This window comes from Caretta caretta, chromosome 3 (genome assembly GCF_965140235.1).
Source record: "Caretta caretta isolate rCarCar2 chromosome 3, rCarCar1.hap1, whole genome shotgun sequence".
NCBI classification, from domain to species: Eukaryota; Metazoa; Chordata; order Testudines; family Cheloniidae; genus Caretta; species Caretta caretta.
Window position 1 is genome coordinate 72,872,186 of NC_134208.1, and position 23,800 is coordinate 72,895,985.

General features: G+C 38.6%; 1 long non-coding RNA gene across 2 annotated transcripts in view; it reads right to left on the reverse strand.

The window, feature by feature from the left end:
* Positions 1-23,800, reverse strand: part of LOC142071534 (uncharacterized) — a 201,809-nt gene that overhangs the window by 114,531 nt on the left and 63,478 nt on the right. For both annotated transcript variants that reach the window (XR_012667613.1, XR_012667614.1), the window contains exon 4: positions 9,049-9,148. This is a non-coding gene — a long non-coding RNA (uncharacterized LOC142071534). The remainder of the gene's footprint in view (positions 1-9,048; positions 9,149-23,800) is intronic.

The following is a 23,800-nucleotide window of genomic DNA, read 5'->3' on the forward strand; positions in this document are numbered from 1 at the left end:
CCCAATATTACCTATTAGATTGGTATGTACACTGCCCTCCTTCCTTATGTCCATTCTCCTACCCACAGCTGTATCCTTTCCTACTTCGTTTTCTTCCTTCTCAAAGAGAATAACTGGCGTGGAGATTACCTGGACATTTCCCAACCATCTCCCTCGAATTCCTAGTTAAAAGCTCTCTTGATCAGTTGTACCATCCTCCACCCTAGAAGTCTATTTCCCTCCTTACTCAGGTGAAGTCCATCCTGAGAGAACAGTCCTCTGTCCATGAATGCTTCCCAGTGGCCATACATCCCAAAGCCCTCCTTATATCACCACTGCCTGAGCCATCTGTTGAGCATCATAATCTTGTCACACCTTTGTTGCCCTTCTCTAGGAATAGGCAGAATCCCAATGAAGATCACCTGAACCTCAATTTCCGTTAGCGTCTTCCCCAGCCTGGCATAGTCTCCCTTGATACGTTCCAGTGAGAATCTAGTATTTGTTCCCACATGAAGGATAATCAATGGATTCTTTCCTGCTCCTGTTAGGATCCTCTTCAGCCTGTGGTCCACATCCCATATCTTAGCACCCAGCAGACAGCACAACCTTCTGTTATCTGGAAAAGCCCTTGTTACAGGCCTGTCTATTCTTAGTAATAAGTCCCCAATCACGTAGACGTGCTTTTTCCTGGCAATGGTGCGATTCTCCAGTCTATCCCCTTTTCCATCTGGCTGCAAGTCCTCTCGATTCCTATTGTGCCTTGCAATCCTCTGCAACCTATCCCATATCCTCCTGGGGCTCATATTTGGTGTTGTTATCTCCATTGACTCTTGCCCTCTTCCAATAGGACTATCTGCTCTTCTCTTCTTCCTTGCCCTCTCACCTTCAGTGACCACCTGCTGAGCCCCTTCTTCATTTTCCAATGCCACAAACCTGTTCCTGAGCTCTGTTTCTCCTTCACTGCCCCGTCTTTTCCTCTTCCTGATTCTCTTAGTCACATGCTTCCACTGTCCACTTTCCTCACACAGCAGTTTCCCCTCAGAATTATTCAGTCCTGCTTCCATCTGCAAGTCTGAGCTTTTCCTTCAGCCTCCTCATGTCTTTGCTCCATCATCTGCTCGAACCTCCTTCTAAACTCAACCAGAGTCTCCACCTGTATCTCTAATCCTAGGATCTTCTCTTCCATCAGCTCTAACAGGCGGCACTTCATGCAGATGAAATTATTTTCAGGTACCCCCTCCAGGATCATGTACATGCCACAGCTTCTACATCTAGTCATCTTCATTGTGTCTTCCACTACTTGGGTCACTACCACTGCTGCCTCTGTATCTATCATAGCCTTCTCACCTAAGTCCTGTTAGTCTGCGAAACACAAACCAAACCAAAACACCAACCCACAACAAAACAAACCCCCAACGAGCACAAAAACACTACCAGAATACCACACACTTGTTAGGATATAGATATTCAGGCCTGTCTGTAAAGGCCTATACTCTAAGAATTTAGGTGTATTCTTATCACTTGGCTAGTGATAGAGGTATAAAAGAAAGAATCAAAATCACTGTCTGCTGGTGTAAGGGCCTTCTCTTACTGTGACAGTCTGAGGCCCTATTCTTAGGCTAAGGCCTTTGGCTAAGCAGCAGAGGCAGCCATAAGCTGGGAAGCAAACAGTCACATCCTCACATTCCAAACTAGTCACACTGAAATAAGGTGCTATTCGGCTGTTAGGAATACAATCCTGTCCTGATAGTTCCTATCACCTCCAGAGAAAGGGAAGTGCCTAGAAAATGTAAAAGGAAACTTAGTTTGATAGCATCCTGTCTGGCAAGAATTCACTTATCAATAGCTGGGATGTGAAATCCTCACTTCTGTATTGTCTTGTCATTATAGTTCCCACTTTGCTGTTGTTTGTCTGTATAATCTCTGTCTGGTTTTGTGATTGTTCCTGTCTGCTGTATAATTAATTTTGCTGGGTGTAAACTAATTAAGGTGGTGGGATATAATTGGTTACATAATCATGTTACAATATGTTAGGATTGGTTAGTTAAATTTCAGGAAAATGATTGGTTAAGGTATAGCTAAGCAGAACTCAAGTTTTACTATATAATCTGTAGTCAATGAGGAAGTGACTGGGTGTGGGTGGGGGTGGGCATGTGGGTGTGTGAGATGGGAACAGGGAATGGGGGTAAGAAAATTGGAATCATGTTTTGCTAAAGGGGGAAATGGGAACAGGGAATGGGAGTAAGGAAGTTGGAATCATGTTTGGCTAAGGGTAGGAATGGGAACAGAGACACAGGTGTAAGGCTCTGTGGTGTCAGAGCTGGGAAGGAGGATACTAAGGAAGGAAACTGGAATCAGGCCTGCTGGAAGTTCACCCCAATAAACATCGAATTGTTTGCACCTTTGGACTTCGGGTATTGTTGCTCTCTGTTCATGTGAGAAGGACCAGGGAAGTAAGTGGGTGAAGGAATAAGCCCTCTAACAACACTCCCTTCACTAGCCTGTCTGTTCCTTTGCCTGACTCTTAGTCTTCCCCGCAAACTTTTGCCGGCTCCTGTGCTGCTGCCTGACTGGCTGGCTACTTTTATAGGACCCCTAGTCAGAGAAGCCCCGCCCCCTAATCAGGATTCAGCTTCTCTCCCAGAACACTGCCCCTACAAGCCTCTATAAATACCAATACAAATACACATACAAATACAAATACCTTCTCCTCTGTTACCATGCTATTTTTCATCTTCCTATATGGTGTCTTAAATTAAGTAACAAATAAATGACAAAGAACTTTGTAATTTCTTTTTTTTAACACAATTAGGGAGCTTATTTTTCCTTGAACTGGGGAGGACACATTTTGAATCCTTGTCCAGAGCTTAAAAAAACCTTTGGATGGCATTTTGAATTTAGCACAGCTATGTGAGGTGAAAGGCAACGACTCTCCTTCAACCAAAATGTTGAGATTTCTTTCTTAACAACCTATGATGATCCTGAGCAATTTAATGTCAATAGACATTTCTGTTTTCACACATGGATGGATAACAATTGCTTCTGAGGTGCAAATGTGATGAACTGCTGCCCATATTAGGTAAAGCCAAAAGGAGTCCAACAAGTTGTAAGATATGCCACAAACATTGGGCTAAATTGTTATCTGTTAAAACAGTATTGAACTTTTAAAGGAATGTAAACTCTACAGGCACTGTGATCTTCTCTGTAGACTAGAGAACTAAAAGGAGACATAAAGGTAATTATTGGCAACCAACTGCACTGAACTGCAGAACAAAAGCCATTTCTTTTTATGATGATAATTGAACAGACAGCTAGGCTTAGTAGGATAAAATGATTTCAAGCCTCTTTACATTGTATTGTTAGGAGATTCAAGATGTGATGTCTTAATAAAAGAGAAATGTACAATCCTAAAAATATTGTGCTTCCCTTACATTTCTTCCACCCCCATACCATATGTCTGCACTTTATCGCTTTGTCTTTCTTACAAGCTTGTTTCTTCTGTGTATCAAAGCACCACCACTATAGGTTATTTTTTACTGGACATTCATAATTACTCAACATGACTTCAGCAATGTTCACTCACGCAGTGTTTGTGAATTAGATCACTTATGCATGCCTCACTCCCCCATCCCTGAGTGAATCACTGGAGAGTAGGTCTAGTGCTGGGTATCCAAATTGACATTATTTTCACTGGACTAGAAGTCAGAGCTCTTGGGCTGTATTCCCAGTTCTGCCATTGACTCACAAGACAGACTGTGACAAATTCTTTACCCTTTGTGACTCAGTCTCCTCAACTGTAAAAAGAGTCCAGGAATTAGGGAGCTAGCTCTGGGTTTGGGAGACCTGAGGTTCCATTCCTTGCTCTTTCACAGGCTTCCTGAGTGATTTAGTCACTTACCCTTTCTAAGTCTGAGGGCCACATCTGTAAAATGGAGTAGCACTGGGGTGTTATGAAGCTAAATGCCTTCAATATTGTGAGGAGCTCAAATACTATGGTAATGGAGACCAGATAGACACATAACCATCAAAGGTGTTGTTTGTTAACTATTTAAGGTTTCTAAAATTTGTTGATGATGAAAAACATTGTATAAATACTGAAGGAGTGCGGGAATCCTGGCCCTATCAAAGACAATGGAAGTTTTGCTATTGACTTCACTGGGGCCAGAATTTCGTCCTAGGTATTATTATCCCATTCCCTCCTTCCTTGCCAATGGAAGGGTGCTTTTTCTGAACAGGAAATGGAAAACTTTACTGAAATAGTAGAATATATTTGCTGGTCATGTTACAATGTATATCACTGCCCCATATATATATATATATATATATATATATATATATATATATATATATATATATATATATATATATATATAAAAGCTTATCTGACAGCTGCTGGTGTCTAACTGCCAATGTACAGAGCACATAATAACAGGGAGATCAGGTCAAACATATATTTTTAAAAAGATATAGAGACTTTTGTTTCTGCTGCTTTATTTTGGTTCTTATCTTTCTCTTTCGTACTGGGATGCCTGTAGGCAATGTTTTGGAGAATTGGCTGGAGAGACTCTTCCTCCTCAGGGGATTTCTGACCCAAATCCCATTTCATTCCTCTTTAAAGCTACTTGCATGTGAGATGTGGAACACCAGCGTCATGCAGGATCCAATTGCACAGATGTTGGTTGGTGATAATGATACACCACACAGCCTACAATAGTCACAGTTAAAATTAGTACATTTTCCTTCTCACAATAGAGATGGCCCTCTGATTGTTCACATTGCTGGAAGCATGATTCTTTACAATCTTGTCATGAAAGCCTAAAATCCTTTATGAACTGGATACTAATTCAAGCTGTCATACTGAATAAGGGGCAAATCCCCTTCCCCACCTAAATGTAGTCATGCAAAGCACAAAATGCAACAGAACATATGGCAGACAGCGGAAAGGTGATGCACAGGGTCTCTCCATCCATCAGTATGAGTTGGTAGAAAGATCCTTTGGGGCTCTGGGACACCAGTGGGTTGCACCGTGTCAGAAACTTGGTGCTTTTCCCTCATGGCTGCCATCCTGTCCTTCAAATCCAATCTTTCAACAAATGAAAACAAACAAAAACAAAGAAACAAAGAAACAAAGTCTCTAGCCCTTATGGTGGCAAAGATAATGTCCAAATGTGAATTAGATTTAACAGATGAAGTAATGTCTCATAAAGGCTTTGACTACACTTAAAATCCTGTAGCAGCATGCCTTCAGCTGTGCTGCTGTAGCACTTCAGTGTAGATAACTTACTACAGCAATGGGAAGGGGTCTCCCATTGCTGTAGCTAATCCACCTTCCCAAGAGGCAGCAGCTAGGTAGATGGAAGAATGTTCTATTGACCCAGGGCTACACCAGGGATTAGGTTGGCATAGTTACAACTCTCAAGGGTGAGGATTTTTCATCCCTTGAGAGATGTAGCTATATGCATATAAATTTTCAGTGTAGACCACCCTTAGTGTACTGCCTGAAACTACAGCTGGGAGAGATGTGAACTGTCCTATTTATCCCACTGAAATGCTAAAGCATAATTAAGGCAATTAAAATGTTAGCGGTGTTAGCTGTTGTGTTTTGAGGATTGTGTTAGAATTACAAGCTATCTCTTTAAGAGCAGAAAGGAGAGAGGTTCCCTAGTATGACTCGCAGGCTAGGGGGCTCTGCAGGGAAGCATGTGATCATCATCTAATTCAGGTTACAGACAGACAGCCTACAGTAATGGTAGAATTTTGCCTCTTTGTTTTAGGGAGCAGTCTTGTTTCTCTCTCTCTCTCTCTCTCTCTTTGTTTCTGGGTTCTTGTGTGTTATTGTTCTGAATTCAAAGAAATAAAGTAGTGTTACATTACAACCTTCCAGCAAATGCACTTATGGTTTATTCTGATTTTGCTGTGTGTATGCTGTAAGCATAATATTAACTACTTCAGTGCTGACTAAACATGCAGGAGAGACAAGGAAAGACCCCCTCCTGATGTGCTACACAATCTATTGTGATGAGTGGATGGAACATGGGTTGTGGGGCAACTTGGGACAGTACCACCACATATATCTTGATAATTTACCTTTATGTGACACAGGGATGAGGCAAAAATGGTGGAGGAAAAGGGGGCATAGAAGTGGCATACACAGAATGGATCCACTGGCCATAAACTCTGGAAGATAGAAAGTAGTGTGGTATATCTGCTACTCATCTTTTCCTAATAGTTGATGCTTTTGTCCAACCATGCAGACCCTAGTTTATTGGTGCAATTCCTACTGAATTTAATGGGAGCTACACCTATGTGTCTAAGGACAGAATTAGTCCAACACAGATTTATGACTTTTTTTTCCCCTTTTTTTCAGTGAGTAATGTCATGGAAGTCTGATACCTATTTCTTTAGATCAGTCATTCACAGCCTCAAAGAGAGTCACCAGGAGAAATTTGCTCCCATTCCCCCCATCAGAATACTGCTGAAGCAAATTTATAACTAGTCTTAGATGCCAGAAAGTACCTAAAAACGCTGTGCTACTGGCAGTAGAATGTCAGCAAAGCACTGTAGAAATTCTTCTAGCTTCTGTTAAAAGAAGAGACGGATTTAGTTCAATGGAAGTAAGATTTGTCAGCCATTCCAACGAAATCTATTTATATGCCAGAAGCAATGGGAATAAAACACAGAGATTCTTGTTCCTAGTGATCCTAGAAAAGAGGACAAGAGAGACTCCATGTCTAAATCTATAACTTCATATACCCATTGTTGCAACACAAATGTTGAATTAGAGGAAATGGCCAAGAGGAGGATACAGTTTGGGATTAGTTCTTACATATCGGACTGGATTTCTGGAGCAATTTTATTGTACAGCTAGGAGAAATGAACCCCTGTGCACAGTACAGTACTTTGTTTGTATTGAACTGTTGAAAATAGGTCCACTGCTGACAGTTCTTGGTTGGCATAAGCATCCTATTCCCCCTCTCTGACCCAGCTCCTGACTTATGGAGCTCAGAAAAAATCTATCTTTCAGAATGATAATAGAAACAAAATCGTTTAATGGAAGAATGAGATAGGATCAGAGAGGAAGCTTCAAGTCAAATGTCATTTCTACTTAAAATAGAGAAATGGTTAACCAGAAGATGTTGGAACCAGTGAGCTAAAGTCTCACACCCAACTTTTCTTACTTTGTCCTGTTCAGGCAGTGTAAAAGGAATGGAAAGCATGGGGGTGTGCAGTGCAAAGGGAAATTCCCCCTCTATGGGGAGTCCCAGGTGTGTTTTAAAAAGGTCTGGTTCTTCTAAGCTTTTAGAGTGAGCTATGATATGTCAAGTCTTGAGTTAACTAGTTTACTTTGAGCTAGGGATTCTTCAGTTCTCTGGATAATAAATACTTATTGACACTTTGGCGTAAATCCACACTTGGTATGAAAATCAGTGCAGCACCATTAACTTCAATGATTTACTCCAGCTGAGGATCTGACTCAAAGTATCCTGTAATAGGACACCAGGTTTTAGGACCACACATGAACTTGTAGAGCTATTCAGCACCCTGACTCAGCAAGGAGAAAAGGCTGAGTGCCTCTCTGATGTGAGGGTGGGACAGGAAAGTCTGCAGGGAAAAGCCCTTAGAGTAACCACTCAGGAGTGAGCTGGAGGCTGAGTTTTATGATGAACTATTTGTAAGTAAGGATATGAACCAATATTCAATAGTGGAATGATGCCAATACTTTCACAATTTGATGTGCTCACAAATCAACTTCCTTCTTAACCTGGGATAAAGCCAATGGCCACAGAAAAGTGCATCTGTATGCATATGCTTGTATACTTTCATAGCAAGTGGGGTGAAGTATTAAGACATCTCTAAATGTGTTCTCGCTCTCTCTCCCTCCCCTAATGCCTTTTCAAAACCGAAGAAGGAGGGAAATCCTCATGGGAAACAACCATACACTGTGGCACTTTCCTGGAATGTTTATATTTTGTTCCTGAAAGAAACATACTGATTATTATATTGATAGTACAGCACAGCACAGCATCCACAATGTGCCATGGTGATTGTGTTGGTGACAACTGAACAGTGATGTTAGAGGGTATCCTTCTCTAGGAATTATTTCAAATTCCCTGACAATTAGGGCAATTCCAAAGGGAAACATATTTCTTTTCAGATGTCTTTTTATAAGTCTGTGTAATTCTGATAATAATCATTGGGGATATTAATTGATTGCAGTATGACTCTAATGCCTTTTAATTATCTTGTGTTTGCCACCCATCTCCTTTAACAGCTGGTATGAAGACCAATGTTTTAGCCTTTAGTGAGGCAAGCTAGAGATCTCTCACATGCATCTCAACAGGCTGAAGAACATTTGCCTATGTAGTTTAGCATGCTTCTCCTGTAAAAAAATACTGATCTCCTCAAGATGAACTGTCTCATGGGTGAGAAAGTAATACATGTTTCTTATACTCCAGAAGCATATTTTAAAATGATATTGTCTCCATGGGTGAAATCCTAGTTTCATTGACTCCAAGGGGAGTTTTACCATTAGCTTCAATGAGCCTAGGATTTCACCCCATATTTCTCCAGTTAGTGACCACTGTAATTCTGAAACATACTCTGACAGTGATGCAAAATGTGATAACTGCATAACTCTAACCAAGCTGTCAGTTGGAAGTCATGGGTCCCACAATATGAGCACAAACCTGCAAGTCCCACACACACGGTTCTCAGAAGTGTGCCTAACGTAGGTAATTTGCTTGAGAGTATCCTGTGAGTTTTCAATGAAACATTTTCCCTTTTTATAGAGCTACCCTTTAGAACTTTCTCAAGCACGTATGCCAATCATCCAAAGGCCAGTTTCCTTGCAAAGAAACCGGTAACCAATTCATTTATAATAATAATGATGGGTGAAAAGGGCTTCTCTATATGATGGCATATGTTGCATTCACCTAAAAATGGCAAAAGACAAAGTTATCTTATTAATAAGTCTGACATTATCCTAAACATGATGGTTTCACAATCATCTGGCCCTCCCTTGCGTGTCTGTTTCTTGCATTAAACTATTCTCTCTCAGCATATGGTTACCTTGTCGGCACTTTGGGGTAGGGTCCATCTTCTCATTATATGTGTGTACAGTGCATGGAACAATAGGTCCCCAATTTCTGTTAGGAGCCTCCAGGAAGTACTGCAATATAAATAATAACAATAACCTGCTTGAACACAAATTGTTATCACAGACAAGACAATTAACATTTGGTGAAGCACATTTCTTGTCTATACATGGTATTCACAAATAGTAAAATACTTCCATTTACTGGTTGAAGGACTCCACCAAACTCTGTTTAAATTAATCAAGGATTTCATGGCTTTGTTGTTTGTACATTTTTATATTTTAGTGAGTCTGCTCCTTCTAGGCCACTAGATATTTGCAGAACAAGAACATCAGGTATAACAGCTGTGCAAGCTTCCAACCACAGCCCTACCGGTATGCCTCAGCCCTCTTTCCATGGGGTATGCCTATACTGCAATAAAACACCCACAGCTGGCCTGTGTCAGTTGACTCAGGGTTCCGGGGCTCGGGTTGATGGCTTTAAAATTGCATGTAGGCATATGGGCTTGGGTGGGATCCCAAGGAGACGGGGTCCCAGAGCTCAGATTCCAGCCCAAATAGATGTCTACCTTGTGAGCCCGAGTCAGCTGTGGGCGTTATATTTCAGTGTGGACATACCTATGGATTCCTCTAGGGTAGAAAAGTGCAATTCTTCACCTATCTTTAGAAAGGATGTAAATTGTGACTTTGGGGAAGACACCTGTATATTAAGCATTGGACTGATAGTACAAGTTCATTTTACACAACTCACCAAACATCCATCCAAAGAAAGCAACTTCTCTTATTGAAGTCCATGGCAACTGTATAAGGACCTTCACACTATTGATATTGGATGGGTTTGTATTTGCAACCTACAGATGAAAGGCTTCATAGCCTATTAACACTCCTTGAGGAGTCTCTGAAGGAATCAACATTTAGTGGACTTAACCAGCCTTTGTTGAAACAATATAATGTTCACAATATATATAACATTTGATAGAAAAAAAAAGTTTAATCCCTTTGAAAATCTTGAACGTACTCTGAATAAGGCCAGGGTGACCTGGATTTGCTTGGTGTGCAATTTCTGATAATTTTGCACAGCTTGTGTGTCCTCCCACTTAAGCAGTCTGGAAAATGAAGAATATGTTAATTTTCAGACCAGAACTGTGTTTGAAAGATGGCATTAAAATAGCATCCTGGGCTCAATGATACTCTGATCAAGTTTGCTCAGTTTCCAAAATAAAAATCTAAACTTCTAGTCTTGCAAATGTTAAGTGGGATCTGAAAGGTAATCTGGGATTGTTCCTTCACTCACATCATCCCCAGTAAATACAATTCTGCAGGTCAGTTTATGCTCTCCCTGACAGGCTGCAACTCCATTGTCATCAGTTTATACCCAGCTGTACCTGTGAAACATGATTGTCTTGAATGGGAGCTGTCTGCATAGAGTGCTTGCATGATTGGACCCTTGATCTCAGCTGTGGATGACACATGGGGCGGTGATTTTTCTTTTTTACTTTTACTTATGCTGACTACTGAATTTGACTAGCCCATGAGGACATTGCCATCATTTTGCTGACACAGGAATGCTTAAAATGTAAACACTTATCTTTAAAGACTTTTCAGTATTGACAAGGTGTGTAAGAATTAAAAGTATATGTATGTTTGTACAGTGCCTAGGCACTACCATGTTATCAAATTATTAATAATAATTAATACCTGTAAACATAATGAGCTGCTCAAAATCAAAAATACTGCTACGGACTCTGATCTCTCCATTAATTCTTTTATAAAACAGTTCTGAAAGACTAGGGTTTGACTTTATTTTATTCCGCCACCCAAATTCTAGTCATGTAAGCATTCAAGACGGAAAAAGGAAGAGAATGCAATTTTATGGCACCTTTGATCTGATGATGAGAAAAGAAGGGGCTTCCCAAACTACCAAGCTCCTTTAATTTATGTACATTCCTTCCCCTTTTCTTTATTATAACAGTTCACCAATTTGGGAATCTGCAGAGTAATACTGCCCCTCTTGTCCCCCCACACGCCCCTCCGCATCCCACTTCAAGCAGGTAAAGGCACATGGGTGGATCAATGTCCAGAAGTAATCAAGCTTTTCCTGGTATAGCCGTGATATGTTTATTAAGCAATGAAAGCTCCTCTCGGTAGGCAGGGTAGGCTTTGCCTACCTTATTTTGAGTCAGTTGGAGAATGATCTTTACCTGCTGCAGTAAATTGGCTCTGAGGATTACAGTACCTTGATGTGTCCATTTTTGCTCACCCACTTTCAGAGGTCACCATATTCCACCACAGCTAAATAAGTAGTGTCTGGATATTGAGAAACCCATCTATTGAGCTATATCTAAGTAACAGGCAATCTCTGCAAAGAGCTCCTACCTTATCTAGCATACTGAGACAAGGAGAGGGGCTGCCATAAAGTTAAAATCCATGACACAACAAGTAATATCAGAAGCTAAACTGTAATAGTGAGTGCTCCAGACTTCTCGTGCTACCTTTTTGTGTCATTACATTAGCATATTTTACATTTATTTGATGGAAACCTTTGCATTTCTTTAACCAAGAGGACATTGCCATCATTTTGCTGACACAGGAATGCTTAAAATTCTGCTCATATATACTCATGGATGCAGATCATTTTTATCTTGAATAGGACTACGTTAAGCCCCCAAAATAGTAATTTTGGTAGTTAATTGCTATGCGTATCTGTTGTTCTCAATTGTTCATTCGGTTTTTGTTGAAAATTGTACTCTGATTTGAAATTCACAGTCTCAGAGAACCAATTGTTAGTCTTGCTGATTATAGCTGTTTTTTTCCTGCTTCCCCAAAACCTCCAGTCATTGCTGGCATTCAGAGTACATGAGGCATAAGACATGAGGTGCTGCAGTGTCAAGATATTAGAAATTACTGCAAGGTCTTCTCATTTGGGCCCACGTCAGCATGCCCACTCCTGGACCTCTTGATATTTATAAATAATAAAGAGGAAAATTACTAGTTTTGCTCTCAAATACTCAGCAAATTACTAAACTCTGCTCTCACTCATGTAAAATTAATTCACAAGTTTGGTGCCTGGCATTACTTTGCTATAAGAAATTGCATTGTATCTCACATGCATTGAATATGGGGCTTACGGACAAAAAAATCAATAAAAGAAATTAAATATAGCCAGCCTCCCTCAAACAATAAAAATCAATGCTCTGTTAGCAGGTACCTAAGCAGCAGGTTTATTTTCAACATTAATCTGGATACTAGTTTCATAGTAATTGATTTTTTTTATATTTAAGCTGTCATGAACAATAAAAAGCAATGATTACTTGTTATTTTCCAAATTCATAAAAGGACTGATTCTATGGGGATTGTTCTATTTCTTTCCTTTCTTTCTCTAGTACTGAGCTACCATAATCACTGAAACAATTGTTCATAATTCATACAGCGATGACAACATATGGATGTGATGGAAAATAAATATTCACCAGATCTGCAATGGACCTACTTTACAAATGAAATGAATTTCTGCTTGCAACAACTAAAGCCTTGTTATTTTGATTAGTAAACAATTTTATATCCATCGCCTGTGGCTGAATATTAAATGTTAATGGTTTGTTGGATAGAAAGGGATAATATCCAAAATTATATGTTCCTGTGAAACAATTAATCCAAAAGTAGAGCATGTACAATTGACCAGCTTAAAAAGAAAACTGTTTGTGATGCAAATATTCACTGCACATTGTGTGACACAATGCAGAAAAAATCATATTCTTGTTGGAATTTTCTACTGGAGATAAAATTAAAATTCAAAATTCCCCAGAATGTTTTAATTCCAGAAGAAAAGATGAGCTCAAAAATAAATTTTACTCTCATTCAATTTCCAAAAGAAAGAAAGAGAAAAAAGAAAAGCGGAACCGTTGCCAATATATAAGTGTTCTGCAATAGTATTATCTTCTTGTTGATGTGGCTTTTTTTTTTTTTTTTTGTTAAGAGGTTCAGCAGTAAATAATGTAGGAAATCCAAAAAATTCTGATAGGTATTCTCAGGCAGATGATACCAATATGCTCTTTATACAATCATACCAAATGCTTAGAGGACGAGGAATGATTTGGAGGATAGCTAAAAATATTCCCTTAATGTTATTTTGATTACTAAATCTAATTCTGAAAATCTGGATGGAAAATGTCTATCTGTCTTCCAAGACAAATCAGGGCAGTGACAACCATATGTATTCCAGACAAGTTTTAAATACACAAGAAGTATTTTTAACACAAAATTATTTCCCACAAATCATTGTGGCTGCCGGGAGTGGCAACCAAAATCAAGCTAGCTAAATTAACATAACAGAGAGACACACCTCCGTTCAACACATCAGGGTTGGCAATCCTAGGCATGGTATCTACTCATATATCATGAAAGAGTCATGTCAGTATACTCCCTGGAAGATGTTGTGTCATTAGTAAGATGATGTGCTGATCTGCTCAAAAAGCAAAATGGCACAGAAAGACCCTGGCAAATATCTGTTTGTTTGTTTTTATGCTCCATGATAAGCAGTGCTGCATCCTATTGTATATTATTAGCAAATAATAGCAGTGAGCTCTGTAAGAGATCTATTATCTCATCTACTTCACCTCCCTCCTAGTGCAGTTTTATTCTCCATAGCCCATTTATTAAGGGTTTTGTCCAGTCTAGTTTTAAGTGACTCAAGCACTGGCATTTCCAACACTTTTTCTTGAGACATTATTCCAGAGCCTAATACATCTCATTGTCAGGTTTTTCCCAGATCTTCTGCCTACATTTTCCCTTCCTTAATTTCAGCCCGAATGATGCCTAGTTACTCCCTCTTTTATGTTAGTAATACTTCATAGTAACAGAGCTGATCAAAACACGGCAAGCCATTTTCATGGAAATTTTTTGAAATCTTCTGTGAAGAAAATTTTGTCAATTTTTTGAAAATTTGGGGAAAAAAAGAGACCATATATATTTAAATGATCATTTTCCTCCTTAGCTATTGTATATTTAGCTTTTATTTTTTTCTTAATAATAATACACTTTAATCCTTCACCCTTCCCAGATCATTTTTGTTGCTTTTCAATGAACTCATGACAATTTGTCAATATTTGACTGGCAAAGAGGTGCCAAGAACTGAAATTGATATTCCAAGTGAAGTTAGAGAGGTGCTATATTAATAAAACATAAGAATATTTTCATCTAAAATCACAGATTAAAAAGTTGTTTTAAGCCATATCAGAATTTAAATAACATGCACACTTTATTAACACAGTTTGGAATGAGCTTCAGTCTTCATTAGCCATAAACTGTCCTGAATATGTTTGTTTGTGTATGTGTGTATCTTGATGTGCAGCTGATTATACTTTGATATTTTATTAGAAATTAATAGCAGCCATGATTGCTGTTTGGATTAATTTTGCATTGCTCTTTGGATTGTTAGTTACTGGAATAATTTGTTTTATTTTCTTTGAGAGTGTATCCTGCTTTATATATTTCTGCATTAGGGATTTTTGTTACTACTCTATTGTCTATTGGGCTGTCTTATTAGTAATACTGTTACTATGATAGTTACAGAACAGATGTTATATATTTTCATGATGTCATTTTACGTGGTGCAATATACTAAATCGTATGTGTAGAACAGAATGCCACTTATACAGAAGAATGATGCCTCTCAAAGAGTGAACATAAAATGGGGAATAATTCTTAAGAGGAAGGCATAAAATATCTGTTGTAGAAAACTGAGTTTTCTTTAACCATCTAACTGCTTGTAAACTATAGAAAATACATAGATTAAAGTACTGCAGAAGTGCAGATATTTATTAGTCAGCAACTATAGACATTCCAAAATTAATCTACCAATCAGCCATGGTATGGTAATGTTTGTGACCTATAAAAATGCCAGGCAAGCCGTGTTTCTAGAAGTGTATTATTAGTAGACATATTGTTAGTATTAGTATTATTACAATGGCATCTTGAGACTCCCCAAATCAGAAACCCATTGTGCAAGGCACTGTACCAATACATAGTAAGAGACATCACTGCCCTGAAGAGCTCATAAGCTAAACATCATGCAGTGCTATCTTCTAATGTGTTGTATCTAGCAAAGATAACATAAACTATAAATTCCTTCCCTCTTTACCTTTGGCAGATAAGAATATAGAAATCAACATGATTATTCATGTTGGATGATAGGTATACAAACCTGTCCCTGCATCATCTTTTTCTCTAATGTAGATTTCCCATTGCTAAAGGACTGGAGTAAATTAGGTACAAACTAATAATCAATTCCCAATACAGAAAAAAAAATCTATCAAATATATTGAATACATTTTTACAATACTTTCAAGTCTGCACGGTTAAGTATCTAATTTTGAATCCTTTTTTTCTGGGTGAGCTCTATGACTTTCCTTAATGATAGGATTAAATATGGTTTCTAGGTACAAACAGTTGCTTTTCGTGCTCTGTTGTTTAGTCTCTATATTTTGTGCTTTTCACAAATAGAGAGGAAACAACTTTCTGGGTCTTTGTGGGTCTTTTAAAATGCACACACTTTGGGGAAATCATATTTTCTTGAAGGAAATGAGGCATGACCAATCACAAAAAACGTGAGAAAATCCCCTGATAGGTGACCTTTGCCATGTGTAAAAGAAGTTGTTCAGTGGCTGAGGTTTCATGGATTTCATGCATGAAAATCAGATTTTCTGGCCACCAGTGCTGTTCAGTAAACAAATAATCCATCATTGTGTCAAACAGTGGAAACATGGAGATACAGCAGAATAGAGGTTTCTAGTTAGCATCTTATGTAAACGCTTCCCATTGCTTCTTCAGCAATTTTGTGTGTCTTTTGTCAGTTTTCATTGTTTGAAATAAGTTACATGGGTTTAGTGTAGGTATGATTGAAAACTGTAATAAGGGCTACAGCACAGATTTTACTGGTCATAGTTGTACATCTTAGAATATGTATGTATTTATATGGGAGTTATAAAAAGTAACAGGTGATGCTACTCTATAAAACATTTCAGATGTGCTTTTTTAGATAATTGCAATGGAATTGCAAGAAAAAATATCTCCTCCATTGTAATGTATTTTTAGGAAGACACAACAATGCTACATGCTTTTTCTAAGCTATCTTGTAAACACAAAGGATCACATATCCAGTTAACATAAATTGGTTTAGCTGCACGTTGTCATCAGTGGTGTCATGCTAATTTCCACCAAGTGGGGATCTAGCAACATCTCTTTTTCATTGTATATTTTCTGTGGTTTCTTGATCAGGAATGATACTTCATGGACAAAAGTATTCTCACAGTTATTCAGGACTCCTTACCTGGCCAAACCTGCCAGTGACTTTAATAAGAGCTTTTGCTGAGTCAAGGAGTGAAAGCCTGGGTATTTGGTTTAAAATAAAGGCTCTTTACCATTTGAGTGCACAAAGGATTTTAAAATTCCCCGTGTAACTTCTTTTCCTGCACCGCAAGTTTTCAAACTCTTTTATTTTTCTTTGACTCGATCGACTTAATTTTGTTGTATATTTTAATTTTCAATTATTATTTTAGCATTTATGAAGTACAGCTGTTTCAGCTGAGCTGCCACCAGGAAAAAAATGTCCATAAATACAAAAATAAACAAATCCACTTCGGCCTTCAGAACTCATCACTGCAATAAACTACTACAGTTTTTCCACTCACCTTCTGATTTCCTGAATTAAGACTGCCATGAATCATGGAGTTGCAAATGATCTGTTACAGACATTTATTGGTTGGTTTTCAGCTAGCCACCATTTCCACCACTGATATTTAAAACATGTTTTTGATATACCTTTTTCCCCCTCCGGCCACAACAAACAGCTCTGTTCCATCACGATTGATATCTCCTGGGTCTTGCAAACAGCAACTAATTTATCCAGTTTACATCCTCTTACTACTTACAGAATACACCCCCAGATGGATTACAGTAGGCCTCTATTCGTTTTAATATGCTGTAACATGCACTCCATGCACTTTGTCAAAAATCTCAAGCATGCCCTTTCATTCCAGGAGACTGCAGTAATAAAAAGATGCCACAGACTGGATATAAAACTAAAAGCATGATTTTTTTTCTTTACAGAAATACATAAAGAATGAAAATAAATAAGAAAGAGGGTGGGGTTCTTTTGTTCTGTTTTCCTCAAAATGCAGTAAAAGTAAAATGTTCATATGATTAAAATATTTGTTTTAAGTTACCACCTGAACATGAAAAGTTTCAGTTAAATCAACCCTCTCTTTTAAATGCACTGTACTATGCAGGTTTTACTGTGACTGCCATATTTCTGGAGAAATACATTATAGATAACGTCTTTGGGAAACATCCTGAAAGAAGAATCCTTCTGGTTGATTCACCTTCTATAATGTCTTATAGCTAATAATCATTCCTCTGTAGGGCAGTATATTACTTACAGGTTTATAGTTGGCAAATTACAACCAGCCTCTCAAATATTTTTTACTCTTTTGTGCAATATGGGGCTCATTGACTTTCATGGACATTGGATCAGGTCTATAAACAGTAAAGATGCTATTCCCAGCTAATATTACACACAAACACACATATATTATGCTTGTCATGTTCTTGTTAGTGGGGGAGTCAGAACAAAGGAGCTCCTGATGTTGCTAGTCTAATAAATCATATTATTAATTTACAGTTGAAGTGATTTCTACTTCATGAGATTGTGAGTAAAACCAAGAGCAGCTGAACTGATTACATAGTCCCAGTCATCCCTTTCTGTGGATATCTCCATGAGGAAACATCCCAAATTGTCTGGTTGTGGGGAAAAGGCAGCAAAAAAGTTATTCCCTCACTTGGGAAAGCCCTGTGAATCCATAGGATACCAAACTCATCTGTGGGAAGACCTTGTGTCTTCACATTGGCTGTTACCCCAATGATGCTCCCCCAGCTCTCTGGAAGTGTAGCTCCATTGGGGTTGTGCAAATGTGACCTTTCCCTAGTCATTCCTTGGACCACAGGGTGGGGGCTCCGGGGGGTGGGGGTGGGGAGGGAAAATACTATAGTCACAAGTTCTAATATTGTTTTCCATAAGTCAGAGAGGAAGATGATGTGCATCACCCTGCAAACCCACTTCTTCCGCTGCCCAACCAATCTACTCCTTCCTCCAGGGCAGGGCCTGGACAGCATAGTGAGGCCTCCAGAGGGCCTGAAGGTGAGTACCACAGTATCACAAAGGTGGCTGAATCCTTCTTAAGAACATGTGTAGATCTTGGAGGAATACTCAGGGCCATGCTGAGCTGTTTCTCCTTCTTCATGTAGCTGCTTTTTTTGTAATAAGGAGACGTGTTGCTGTGTGTGAAAGTGAAAACTAATTTTTCAAGGGGATACTACACAGCCAGATCTAATCATGTTTCATATGTGCAGTAGCTTTACAATAATAATGGTATTTTTTGCAATAAGGTGAATGTTTGGAAGGAATTTGGGATTTCCTGTTCGTGCATGGCTGGCTCATTTAGCTGCATGTTCAAAAATATTTAATCATCAGAAGTCCTTGTCTTATTCCCTGCAGATATTGTAAGATGGGTGTGTTGTGAAATGAAGCAAAACTCCACAAAATCATCTGGACATCTTATACATAAATGACTTTAATTGTCTCTGTCTGGCATTACCAGAATAACATTCAGCAATAAAAGGTATTGCACATGAGCATCTGAAAAATGATGCTGTAGAAAAATGTAAACACTGTATTGTATAAAACAAAGCATGTGCACATGGGGAAGAGTTAAGGCTGTATATATAATGTTTACTCTGGCAGGTCTTGTTTAAAAGTACAGCCCTAACATTCCCTGAATGTAATTGTCTACAGAATAGGAAAAATAATATAGAATCAGGCAGTTTACACTTTAGACAATGAGGCCACATTCTTTATATTCATGGATCAACTGATTATATGGGTAAGATTTATCTCACACCAAATAGCTTGTGCTTGTCTCATCTACAGTATAAACAGGGCTCACTTTCTCTTCGTAAATTGTTCATCTAATGCCTCATAAGAAATGCCGCCTAGAGGAATGGCTTTTACCCCATTCACTCCAGATGGCTTGGATATCAAATTTCAGGAGGTTTCTCAGACATTTTTTTCTCTCTTCAGGGAAAGAATTTTGAACTCATCATGATAGCCTCTGTTTGCAAGGCCTAGTGGAGTCACTTAGGTTCAAACTGAGGATCAAAGAGCTGGATGTACACTGCAGACAAGACAAGCTTCATCACCTTCACTCCTGCTACAGTCAGCCAGTAGCACTATGGTGTACATTTATACCACTCATTTTACATTCACTGAGTAATACAGTGCAAGTGTGTGTCTATGTAGCAGTATACAAAATATTTCTCTTTGAACCCTATGCCTCCCCCTCAAATAAGGATCACCATGTGCCCCTACTTATACTACCCCAAGTTAGGACCCTGTGTTTCCATTTTGAAAACCGTATGCCAGAAGTCATGTGCCTCCCATATTCCCTCATGCCAGAAGCCTCTGATCCCTCTGACCTCATGTGTTCAGTGTCACCATCACTGCCAACACCAGGGGCTCACTTTGTCTCCTCAGTGAAGGTTGTGGACGTTTTTGTGTGTCTGTTCATCTCTTTCTCATTCACTCCCTCCAATATGCTGTGGGCATGTAGGGAGGTAGCATGTTGATAGTAATTTTTACCTCCTGAGGTCCCTTCCAACCCTGATATTCTATGATTCTATGATTCTATGAAGGAAGTTCTGGTTCACCCTCTGTCTCCTCCTGCTGACTCTTCACTCCTCAGTTGGTAGGAAGCTCTCAGTGCAGGAGGATGGAGTGCTGAAAGCTTGGTGCTGACAGCAGAACTTCTACCTTGGAGACTGACCTCTCCTCACTGCCTTCAAACCAGGCTGAGATTGGATGAGGGAGGGAGACAAGCACTATTATCTTCTCTCCTCTCCCCAGGAAAGGTTGTGGGTCATGTCTTCCCCTCCCCAGCACACACATACCTTTTTTTACCCCTGTGGTGTGAGCTTTCCTTACTCCACTCCCTGGTCCACCCATCTGACTCAATCAAAAACTCATCAGAACATTTTTGTGAAAAAAATATTTTCCGTGGGGGAAAAACAGCCCTTTCACTAATTTGAAATTTTTAATGGAAAGTTTTTGTTCTGGTCAACATTTTTTTTATTTTGAAACTAAACTTAACTTTTCATTTAGTTTCATTTGGAATTGAATATTTTCATTTCATCTTCGTTTTTGAACCTTAAAACATAAGACCAGAGTCTGACCTTCTCTTATTCCTTCCTCTAAGGCTAGGGAGATATTGTGGACCTGATTCTACTCTCACTTAAACAAGTTTCCCACCAGTGTTGAAATGTAATTTTTACCGTTCTAACATCTATCATGCAGCTGATGGTGAGGGATTTAACCTTTTCCAAATGTAAGTTCAAAACTTTAGCTTTCCTACTGTTGCTAATGGTTGCCTTAGTGGGAAGGAAAGAACATCTTTTAGTGACTACAGAGGGACTGCTTTCCTTGTTACTTGTGTTGTAAATCAGAAAGTAAATCCTGTTTACCCCTGCCAGCATCCAGTGGAGATAGGGTTATCTTGCCTTGGATGCAACAGGTGGGATTAGTTTTAACAAGTCTCTTAGGAACAAAATATTGCATCTTCTTGACTGCCTTCTGAGTGAGTAATGTAGTTCATTTCCAGTAAATTCTAATGGAAATCTATCTATCTATCTATCTATCTATCTATCTATCTATCTATCTAACATGGAAAACTACTATAGGGATGTTTTAGTTTTCAAAAATTGATTGGACTATTTCTTCACCTTTAAAGCCAAATGATTTAGCTACCATAGGTGAAATCCTAGCCCCACTGTAGTTGATGGGTATTTTGCCATTGACTTTGGTGGGGCCAGGATTTCACTTCATGACTCTAATTATATAGGAAAAGAGAAGAAGATAAATATAAAACACCTCCAAGAATCACCTAAACCAGAGGTTTTTTATCTAAAAATATAAAAAACCTAAAAGTCTGATCTCACAGCTAGAGATTAAACCTGGTCACCTTTGAAAAGCTGGGGATCCCCTTTCCAAAGCCACAATATAACACTCCTATTTCCAGCCCTCCTGAGATGTGTGATATTAGACTTTAAAGTCATGACATTTATAGTCCAAAAAAGTTGTAAGTTGTCCAAGACTGAATCTTGCCCATTCTGAACCTTGGGCTAGGGCAATTTTAAGAAGAAAATTACACATTTGGAGGGGAAAATAAACGATTCAGTGTCAGGTTAATTTATAGAGATGGCTGTTCGATGCTGCTGCAGAAATCCTAAAGTTAGTTCAAGAGAGAGACAGATTCCTTTGCAGATGATATGGTGATAGCCTCATACAAATACTGTACCTGTGCCCTTTATCTCAAGTCAATATTCAATTTACCACTTGGATATCACCAGTGCATACATTAATTATACACATTATAGACAGATTAAACTACCACTCTGGACATAGAATTGTTATTTTTTTGTAAACAGACTATTGATTAAAGCTGCAACTTTCATTGGATAATACTACACATGTTGGTTTAAAATTAAAATGGCATAAGTGTTAGCAGATGTAGTTGTCACAGCTACTTCACTGCAGCGGTACTATGTCTTTTTAAGAGAGGGGCAAGGGGGACTCAAGCTGTCAGTTTACCTCAGTGCCTAACAAAAAGTTCATTTTATATTCTAGGTGGCATCCAAAACCCAGAGATGTGTGGTGATTTAATGCCCCAAATAGGGGAGCAATCCCCAAATGAAAAGTCGCACATATCCCCCAGTACCCTTAAGAATTAGGGACAGTGGATTGATATGCGAGAAGAAAACACTATGAAATTAATCCAATTTCACATTATTGAAAACTTTAGCTGAAAAGATTAACTTCTTTTTTTTACTCTGCAATGGTTTACAAAGCTTCAGATGCCCACAAATACTAAGCCAGGCCACTTAAAGAACTAAATAAGCTTGCACGGTTTTAAGCTTTCCGACTTTGAATATTAGCTTTGAAGTTGTGTCAAAAACTCACTGCAGCAGAGCTGCTTTTAAACTGAATTCATGACACTGGAATTAGTGTTGGTTGTGTGGCATGCCTAATGATAATCTTGATCACGCTTACCATAGACAGCCATTGAATATGGTGCCTTTGAGTCAATAGTGCTCCAAAGATAAGATGTGAAGCATCCTGGCTCTTTTAATTTTCCACACTTGTGTTTTGGACAGTGTCCACTCTGCAAGACAGCTTACTTAATGACACATGGCATTTTTCCACAAGATAGAAAGATTGCCTGCGCATTCCCTTGGTTAGTCAGTCCCTCCAGGAAATGTACAGTAAGAGCCCAAGCAAAACACCACAGCTGAAAGTGTCCTTTCACTAACCCCAGATGAAGGCTACTACAACCATTAAGTCAGTTTTTAAGCTCCGAGATTTGCAAGTCTGGGCTGGCAGCAATGTTTTAATTAGAGAAATTCTTAATATTTATTTCAATACACATATGTAGCCATTACTTAAAATAGCTACAAAAGCATTCACCAGCAGCTCTGTTTTCAACATCAGAGTCCTATATTTTCATACATACTCTCATCTCTGAATAAAGAGAACATGGGACAAGGAATATACTATTTAGCTTTTGGAAGCTTTGTATCTGGCATGGTAATTTTAGAGATAAAAGAGAATTCACATGATGGTAGATCTCTCTCTCTCTCTCTCTCTCTCTCTCTCTGTCTTTCACACACACACACACACACACAAACCTGTCTCTAGTGGCTTGATCCAGCACACATTGAAGTCAATGACAAAATTCTCATTCACTTCAACGGTGCAGAATCAGGCTGTAGGTTCCCAGGACAGAAATTTTTGTATCACTCAAAAATTCATTGCTAAGAAAAAACAGATAATTCATCTGAAATATTGAACTTTAAAAATGCATTCCTTTTCCTGACTAGATGATTTCATTTTATGTTTTATTACATACTTAATCAGCCTATTGTGATGAAGCACAATGTAACCGAACACATCAGGCATTTGAGATAAGAGTTGTTTTGCAGTTACAGATGTCGATGATGGTTTTGAAAGTACATTTCTGACTTGAATGCATGAGTAGTGCATAAAAGTAATGCAAAATACCTGACTTTATACCATCGAACCTGGATTTCCACATTTATGTAATTTAGTGAATCTGAAATGATAATTTAAGTCCCTGCTTCTAGAAATGAAGGAGTAAGAGGAGCAATGAAAATATTAAGCCTGTCAGAGTATTTAAAGTTTGCAAGATTTTTAGCAATTACGTTTTTAAGAATCACTGAATATGATGAACTGGTAAATTCTGGGCCTGATTGTCCACAACATTGCATCTTATGTGGATATTTATATCTGTGCAAAACAAATGTTAAACATTGAGTAAAAGCCTACCAAATCAGAATGTTTTACACTCATTTTGCACAGGAATAAATATCTACAAGGGGCAAGACAGTGAAGAATAAGTCCCTCTATTTGGAAGGTTTGATAGATATATTGCATTGTACCATTATTTGGAGTTTTATTTGTACTGATTTGTATTTTCTGGGATTTCTGTGGTATTCAACTATTATTTCTTTCACATATCTATTTCAGGCAATAAAACAAAACAAACACAAAACATAATCCTACATTAATGTCAGGTTAAGGTTGCAAAGTGAAACACTCAAAACCAG